This window comes from Diabrotica virgifera, chromosome 5, assembly GCF_917563875.1.
Source record: "Diabrotica virgifera virgifera chromosome 5, PGI_DIABVI_V3a".
NCBI classification, from domain to species: Eukaryota; Metazoa; Arthropoda; class Insecta; order Coleoptera; family Chrysomelidae; genus Diabrotica; species Diabrotica virgifera.
The window spans coordinates 39,748,398-39,757,933 of NC_065447.1; the positions used below are offsets into that span (position 1 = coordinate 39,748,398).

Genomic DNA, 9,536 nt, shown 5'->3' on the forward strand with positions numbered 1-9,536 from the left:
TCACTGCCTTTTAATTTTTTCTTAGAAAATACCCGATCTTTACACAAAGTACTTATAGTCCTTATAGTACGCCGTTAAAAAATGATTGTAAGATGTTAAAATGATGAAGGATGGTTTACCGGGAGATCCGAATTTTATTTACTTTTATTATATTTACTACAATTTGTATCCCAATGTAATAGCTATAATTCTGGTGATTCTTTTAAATCTCCTATTGTTAAGAGAATTTACACCTTTAATCATAGTTTTACGATTTTTTAACGGAAATTGAAATATTCATGCTTTAGATCAGATCCCGTCTTTAAACGGCTTTAAAACTTTGGAGGACATAATATGCGAAATTTTTTATGGAAATTTTGAAATTGATTTTGTTGCAGAATTTTTGGCTTTAACAAGTTATTTTAAATACGCCCCAATTACTTCTGTTGATGTTGAAAGGAGTTTTTCTAGTTATAAAAATATTTTATCTGATCAAAGAAAATGTTTCCTCGTAAAAAATTTGGAAAAACACATTGTAGTGAATTATAATCGAAGATATAATAGTGATATTGTTGTTATATTTTAAATAGGTAACTATTGGTATCAGTTTTTGTAAAAAATGTGAATAAATTGAAAAAAATAAAAAAATAATGATTTTGTTTGAAAGATAATAAATAAGATTGCCGCCCCCTTTAAAAGTGACCCCCAGAATAAAATAGAACAGAAAATTTGTGATTTCTCGATATGCGCATATATATGCGCATACTTCATCAAAATTAATCGCATATAAATCCGCTCCCTATTAATAATCATAGAAAAAGTTAAGGTATACTTTAATAAATAAATTATCTTCAATAAAAATAATTATCTAATAAAAATCATTTATTTATTAAAGTGTACTTTAACTTTTTGTATGATTATTAATGATTAAATAATAGATTTTTGTAAAAAAATATTTTTTCAAGAATTGTTTAAACTAATTAGACTGTTTATTAATTAATAAATTTATAAAAAAAGAATGTGTGTGTACTTTGTACGCACGTAAGAAGTTATTCTTTTATTATATAATTTCAATGAAGTAAATATACTTAACAGGTTATTTGTATTTCATTTAAATATTAAACTATCTACCACTTTCAAAAATTTTTTATTAAAACAACCAAAAATTAAAAAAAAAATGAATCGTCCAGGATTGGAACCCGCGACCTTCCGTGTGCTTCCGTTCTCTGACCCATCGCTCTACCAACTACGCCACGGAGCTTCTTTTAAGTGACACGTAAGTTTCGGATATAAGATATAATTAACAACACGGTGACAAATAGACATATAAAAATGTTATACCTACATAATATTTTATTATCTTACTACAGAGAAAGACAAATCCAAAAATTATAATAAATAATACATTTACTAAAAACACTAATATATTCTTTTATTGACTTATTTGCGCTGATACATAATATACATACATACATATCTTGAAAGATTAGCAACTAAAGGCCATACTGTCTGTGTGCGCATGCGCGCAGATTTATGAAATTTTACTCTCAATCGCGCCAAAAGAAGAATAACTTCAAAAATTGCATACTTGTAATGTACGTAGAAATTACATGCAAATTAAAAAAAGAAAGATCAAAATCCATTGATTTGATCCGGAGATACAGACAATAATTATATTCGTTTGAAATTGCTTTTTCGGTATTTTAACTCGGTGGATTTGTAGGTTCGCCCTAGTAATCGTTTGAACTACAATTTTGGAAAATCGGAGAGGGTGCTGTGAAGGCACAATGTTTGTGCAATTTTTTTAAGAAAAAATACAAAACCCATTCTTTAAAATGGAATTAATGAGATTCCTTAATCATTATAAACAAATTAGCTGTGAATTAAAAAAACATACGGCTAACTTGTTCCCAAATAAACCCAGACTAAATTTTTTATTTGAAAATTCGTGTTAAAATACTATCTTTTCGAATATATGAAAAGATTGTTTCTACGGACAACATTTTTAAAGTTATTCTAAATGTTTATAAACTACATAAAACAATATGAAAAAAAATTTTTTAGGAAACGCTTTTCTTTAGTTATGAGTGACTAAAAGTTAAAATATTATAAAAAAAAGAAACTAAAAAGTAAAAAATAAAAAAAATCAAACTCAAAGGATTATTCGAAAAAAACGTTCGTTAATAAAATGAAAAAATCTATCACATTCGTTAAAGAAAAGCGTTGGGCGAAAACCGTTTATTCGATGAAGACGCGCCCCACGCTTTTCTTTAACGAATGTGATAGATTTTTTCATTTTATTAACGAACGTTTTTTTCGAATAATCCTTTGAGTTTGATTTTTTTATTTTTTACGTTTTAGTTCCTTTTTTTTATAATGTGTGTGTGTGTGTGAAAAAATGGCTTGGATGCGGGTCCGTTGGCCACAGATTTTTATTTTATTTTTACCTCAATTTATTAGTTTTGTTATATTCCCACCTATCTGACTCAAATGACTATATTTGTTTCTTTCAAGTAGTTTATGAGTAATTTAAATATTTCCATTTTATGACAACTTAGTAGATATTCTATACTAATTGGAAAATGAACTTGTGTTTGTCGTAAATTGTAATACAATTGATTTATATATCTCTCGTTAATTTTGCATTCAAAGAAAATATGGTTCAAATCTCTTTTTTATAATATTTTAACTTTTAGTCACTCATAACTAAAGAAAAGCATTTCCTAAAAATTTTTTTTTCATATTGTTTTATTTTTTACTTTTTAGTCTTAAACTTTTCAAACATTAAAATCTATCGTCTTGTTTAAAAAAGGATGTAGGTATATGACAGATAACTTGTTTACATTTATTTTAACTTTTGATACATACATTGTACATTTTCTCTAATTTCTTCATACATTTTTTAAATCAAAATCATTATTTACAACTATTACAGTTTTCGCAGTATTTCCATCTCTTGTAATACTTTACTATTGCACGGTGTAGACGCTGTTAATTTCTCGCAATGCAGTTCTTCGATGCGCAAGCCGTCTAAAGGTACGTATCCATACAAGGGTAAACCTCGCTCGGTGTAGTAGCTCCAAATAGTGGATACGTCGGTGATCGCCGCTTGGCGCGTACACTCTTCGTTTCAACCGGTTTGCGGTTTATATGTAAGGGAGCGCATGCTGTATCCATTTGAGCAGCTACACCGGGCGGGGTTTACCCTTGTATGGATACGTACCTTAATGATCGCACTCGGCTCAATGAAACGTAAGCTTTGCAGGCTCAATGCAGGCTTTTAAGCCTGTCCTTACGCTAACACTTTCGGACCCAAGTTCATGACAGCGCAGCGTAGTCAACAGTCGAACCTTGCGTTTTATGGACAGTCGAAGCCCACGACAATATTAAGGGCAGCATTCGTCCCTCTGCGGTGCCATAACTTGTAAAATGTATTCTGAGTTAAATAAATTACATAGGTACATTCTTCTTTTTTGTCAAATAATCTAATTAAAAAATTATTTTTGAACACCCTGTACAAATAATTATATAAATTTTTATAATACTGAATAAAAAATTTAATGAACTTTCAAATGAGCTATCGCATGTCCCCTATTCTCATTTAAAACAATCATCGATTACGTCATCGCGCCCAGATGGATGACGTCACTAGTATGACATATATGCCAAAATATCGTAATTTAAAAATAAAAATCGACCTCTTTCGGGATTTTTCCTTAAAGTTGCCTTTTTACGAAATAACAAATTTATTCCTTTCATTTGCATCGTACTGTATAAACAAATATATGAGTGTTCAAAATTTAAAACTTTATTGTTTATTTATGATGCACAACGTACACAATTAACGTAAAAAGTGAAATTATGTATAGTGATGTTTTGCAGAATTGCGTGGATGTTAATTAAACACCGAAGTACTTCTAGTCAGTTTTATTTTAAAAGAAAACTCAATAATTCTACAAATAACTTAAACATCAAAATCAACATTTATTTTTTTCTTTGACACTTATTTTTGCTTACAGTTGACATCTGACACTTATATAACATTGTTTCCAACTACATCATACAATAACAAAAATCCCCTAGATTTGCCGTTGCTTATTTTTACTGGGTATTCAACACCCCCCCTCAACGGTAAATCTCCTAGATCTAAATTAATTTTTATTCTAAACCTAGCAACTCTCTAAATTTTTTAAACAGAGTTAAACCTAATGGTTTTGTACATATGTCAGCCTGTTGGTCACTTGTATTAAGATATTTTAATACAACAATATTTTCCTTAATTTTATCTCGTACAAAATGAAATCTAATATCAACATGTTTTAGTCTCTTATGAAATTCCGGATTTCTACTAACCCTTATAGCGCTTTGATTGTCTGCATGAATTAGAACCGCTACATAATCAGGTTTTATTTTTAAATCATACATTAAGTATCTTAGCCAACATGCTTCACTCACACATACACTTAGTGCAACATATTCAGCTTCAGTAGAGGACAAACTGACTGTAGACTGTTTCCGTGATGCCCATGACACCGTGCAATTAAAAACTTTGAATACATATCCTGATGTAGATTTTCTATCAGTACGGTCACCTGCCCAATCTGAATCTGAGTACCCTACTATCAAATTTTCCTGTTTATATTTATGTTTATAGTATATCAAACTCATAGTAACTGTGCTTTGAATATATCTCAATACTCTTTTTATTGCTACCCACAAATCGTTACTTGCACATGTTTGATACCTGCTTAATATACCTATAGCTATACACAAATCTGGTCTTGAGCATAACATTGCATACATCAAACATCCTATAGCAACTCTACATTTCTTTTCTATCTCTATGCTCTCAGATTTTTTTCGTTTGAGAAAATCGTGGTGAAAATTATTATCCATTGGTGTTGTTGATGGTTTGCAGCTTGACATGTCAAATTTCTTCAAAACATTTTTTAAGTAAACAGTTTGATTAATTTTTATTTTGCCTTCAGACAAATTTTGAGTTATGCACATACCCAAAAAATGTTTTATTTGACCTAAGTCGTTCATTTTGAAGTTTTTGTTTAAAATGTATTTTATTTTCTCAACTTCTTGATCATTTGTACCTGCCAACAGCAAATCATCAACATACAGCAAAATGTATATCCTACCTTTTTCATTTACTTTAATATAAAGACAATATTCATATTCAGATCTTGAAAAACTCAAATTTTGCATCAAATTATGAAATTTGTCATTCCAATTTTTAGGTGAACTTTTCAAACCATATAAGGATTTTCTTAATTTGCAAATAGTGCCCTCTTTTTCTTTAAATCCCTTTGGGAGTGAAATAAAAACATTTTCTTTAATATCCCCATTTAGAAATGCACTACAAACATCTACTTGATGAATTTTCATATCAAAAGTATTACACATGGCTAAGAAAATCCTTATTGATGGTAATTTTGCTACTGGACTATAAATATCATTAAAAAACATACCAATTTGTTGAAAACCTCTAGCTACCACACGAGCTTTATATTTCACTACTTTACCATTTTCATTTTTCTTTTTCTTGAACACCCACTTGCACTCAATGACTTTTTGACCATCACTACTTTGCACAAACTCCCATGTTTCATTTTCTAGCAACGCATTTATTTCTGATTGCATAGCTTTCTTCCAATTTTTACACTCACTACTGGCCACTGCATCATCATACGTCTGGGGTTCTTCATCATCAGTAAAAGTCAACAAACTCATTTCGTCATCATCCAGAACATAATCATCATATCTTGAGGGTCTTTTTATATGTCTTCTCAGGTCATATCCATGCTCCTGCTCTATTTCATTCACATCTTCAACACTGCTATCAGTTTCGAGGTCACTCTCACTGCTTTCTTCTCTATTATTTTGAGGTTCTTCTGCTTCACTGTCATCTTCTTCTGACTTTATCTCCTCACATATCATCTGTATGTTTTTATTCATGTCTGTCTCCCCATTTTTTATTTCTATGGTTTTCTCGGGCAAAAATATGACATCTCGATGAAGTTCAACTTTATTTTTGTCTGGGACAAATATTTTGTAACCTTTTACATCCTCACTGTAGCCAATAAAGAAACCAAGCATATTTTTTGCATCCCATTTTAATCTCTTCTCTTTTGGGACATGCACTGATACTCTAGAACCAAAACTCTTGAGTGTAGAAATATTATTGACTTTCTTTTTGTACCATAATTCATAAGGTGTCACATTTTTTATGCTACTAGGGCCTGTTCGGTTTAAAACATACACTGCTGTATGTATGGCCTCTGCCCACAAGTTTTTATTCAACTTTTGCCCTTGTATCATAGTTCGGGCTGATTCAACTAGGGTTCTATTTTCCCTCTCAGCCCTACCGTTCTGCTGAGGCGTATACACTACTGATCTCTGATGTTTTATGCCTTGATAGTCAAGCATCTCCTTTATTTCTTGGTTCATAAACTCTAAACCGTTATCTGATCGTAAATTTTTCATCTTGCAGCCTGTCTCTCTCTCGGCTAATGATATAAAATTTTTAAGGTGTTTCTTAACTTCTGATTTATTTTTCATGAAATACGCGTACCTATAATTTGTATAGTCATCCTTTAACAACAGGAAATACCTATTTCCCCCTAAAGACTCTTCTTCCATAGGGCCACATACGTCTGTATGCACTAATTGTAATGGCTCACTTGCTCTTGATTCACTTAACTTGAATGGTATTCTGTGTTGTTTACCTGTTAAACACTGTTCACACACGAATTTTTCGTCTATAAAATCAATGTTATTTTGCCTTAAAAAGTTTCTCACATATGTAGTATTTTGATGTGCTAGTCTGCAGTGCCAAACTCTCAAACTTTCTGTTGTTTTTGCAGAATTACACTCTGATAAAAATACATCTACTAAACAGCTGTTTTCTTGAACTTGACCGTCAGACAAGTTTTCGTTAGGGGTGCGTTCCGAAATTAAAATATTTGCAAAGGTTTCAGTGTTTTGTTCTTGTGAGAATAACATTTTGTATAATTTGTTATCCCGTGTTGCCAATGCTCTTATTTCTCCTTTGTCATTATAAAATTCACATTTTTCATTGTTTGAAAACATCTTATAACCTTTATCTAAGGCACATCCAGCTGAGAATAAATTAAATTGTAAATCTGGCACAAATAATACATCTGACAGGGTTGACTTTATAAATTTCTTACCATTAAATGCCCATAGAGTTATTTTTCCAATACCTTTAACTGGTAATTTTTCTCCATTTCCGACTTTTACTTGTTTTTTATAGCTTATCTCTATCAATTCTTCAAACAGATCTTGATTCCAGCACATATGTTCGCTAGCTCCTGTGTCCAAGCACCATTCATTTTTATTTTTCTTACTCCCAGTATATACCATGAATGCATTACTGTCAATTTTATTTTCTTCTCTGCTTGTCTGTTGTTTTTCATTTTTATTTTTATTAAACCAACACTCTTGTAAGTTGTGTCCTCGTCTTTTACATTGACTGCATACTTTTATGTCTTTCTGGCTATTATTATCTCTCTCTTTCTTCTTGAAAAAGCAATTTTTCGCAATATGGCCACCTCTGCCACAAAAATGGCACTTTAATCTGGTTTTCTTTTGCCCTTTAAATTCTCTGCTTGTATCACTTTTCATCGCCAATGCTGTGCTGCCCTGTGCTGACTTATTTCTTTCTTCTTCGATAAGTAGTCTTGATGTAAGTTCATCTAGGGTTTGTTTATCAGATGGTACGGATTCCCATGCGGATCGAAAATGCTTATATTCCTCTGGCAATGCCATAAGTATTTTTGTCATGATCATTTTATCGGACAGCTCTTCACCAGCTTGCTTTAGCTTATTTTTTATCTCTTCAAGCTGTGATATGAATGAGGCAACATTTTTACCTGATGAAAACTCCAAGAGAAAAAACTTTTGTTGCATTAAATGAATGCTCACCTCTGACTCTTTGTCGTAGACAGACTTCAACTTTGTCCACATATCTTTCGAGGTCTCACAGGATAAAATGTGTGTCATAGGGCCTTGCTCTATTCTGGTTACTATAAATTCTTGTGCTTTTGAATCACTAGCATCCCATTTCTTTTGGTCATCTCCAGTAGTGCTCGGTCTCACAGACTTTCCTATTACTATGTCATAATAACCACGGCTTTTTAGCACTACCCTTGTTTGAAATTTCCAGGCTACCCAGTTGTCACCACCACTAAGTTTCAACGCAGCCGATGAATTTTCCATTTTTCGGATTTATGTTTTTCTTTTTTTATGTATATATACTCGAGCTTCTTTTTCACCTTTTTTTCAGCTTTTCTTTTTTTTATTTTCGTTGGCCGCGGCAAACTACCGACACAGGCTCTTCAACACTGACTTTTTTACTGGCGAAATACTCACGAAACAAGTGATCTGGGCCATAACCTGATGTTTTGCAGAATTGCGTGGATGTTAATTAAACACCGAAGTACTTCTAGTCAGTTTTATTTTAAAAGAAAACTCAATAATTCTACAAATAACTTAAACATCAAAATCAACATTTATTTTTTCTTTGACACTTATTTTTGCTTACAGTTGACATCTGACACTTATATAACATTGTTTCCAACTACATCATACAATAACAAAAATCCCCTAGATTTGCCGTTGCTTATTTTTACTGGGTATTCAACATATAGGTTATATCATTAGCTACAATCCGTAAAAGTTTCAAGTTTCTACATTGTACAAAACAAGAGAATTTAGGCCTTTTTCCATTAAAATCGTTTTTTTTTATTTAAACAATTAATAAATATAAACAAAAATTTTTTGTTGTCTATTCGTGTATTATCACCGCGAATGAATATGTCTGCAAATTTTCATTCATTTGCATGGAAGAAAAGGTAGTCAAATTAACATCCAAAGATTTGACGCAATCTATTGAACTAAATAAAAGCGTTTAAAAATATCACTAATTAATTGATTGGTCTCGTATTTTGAAGGTTTATTAAGTACGCCAATACCCAACTTTGGGTGAAACACTAAAGTTCTAAGGTAGTTTTGGTAAAAGTAGTTTAGTATTAACATATACCGATTTTCACTTATTTTAGCAGTATGCGCAGCAACAAATTAACTTTTTAAAATGAAAAAGTCGGCATTTTGAAGGTTTTTCAATATTTTAAAAATCTGAATTTTGTAATTTTATGGTAACTATTTAGCTTTTTAATGGAGTGCAAAAAATCGAAAAAATCGCAATTTTTGCACTAAATTGTTAATAATTAAAAAACGGACGCGGACTCTAGGCAGGAAAGAGGTAGGTTTTCTTCCTATAGGTCTACAATAACTAAAAAAGTAGTCAGCTACCTGGATCTTTGAGTGTCCCGAGAAAAAACATAATATGGTTTTTACAGAGTAATATTATTACTCTGCACTATTATAAAACCTTATCTAGCAAATTTTCACGTTACTGAACCTTTCTACTCTATTTGGCTTTATTATAATCTATATAACTTCTCTAATTGAAATCCCGTTGAACTGTTGACTTGAATGAGTGAATGGACGGTCGAATTGAAAGGTTG

General features: G+C 31.3%; 1 long non-coding RNA gene across 1 annotated transcript; it reads right to left on the reverse strand.

Annotated features, from left to right (window-relative positions):
• Positions 1-3,891: 3,891 nt before the first annotated feature.
• Positions 3,892-8,653, reverse strand: LOC126885695 (uncharacterized). Its single transcript, XR_007698431.1, has 2 exons — positions 8,480-8,653; positions 3,892-3,922 (listed from the first exon to the last, which is right to left on the reverse strand). It is a non-coding gene; the product is annotated as an uncharacterized LOC126885695 (long non-coding RNA).
• Positions 8,654-9,536: the final 883 nt, after the last annotated feature.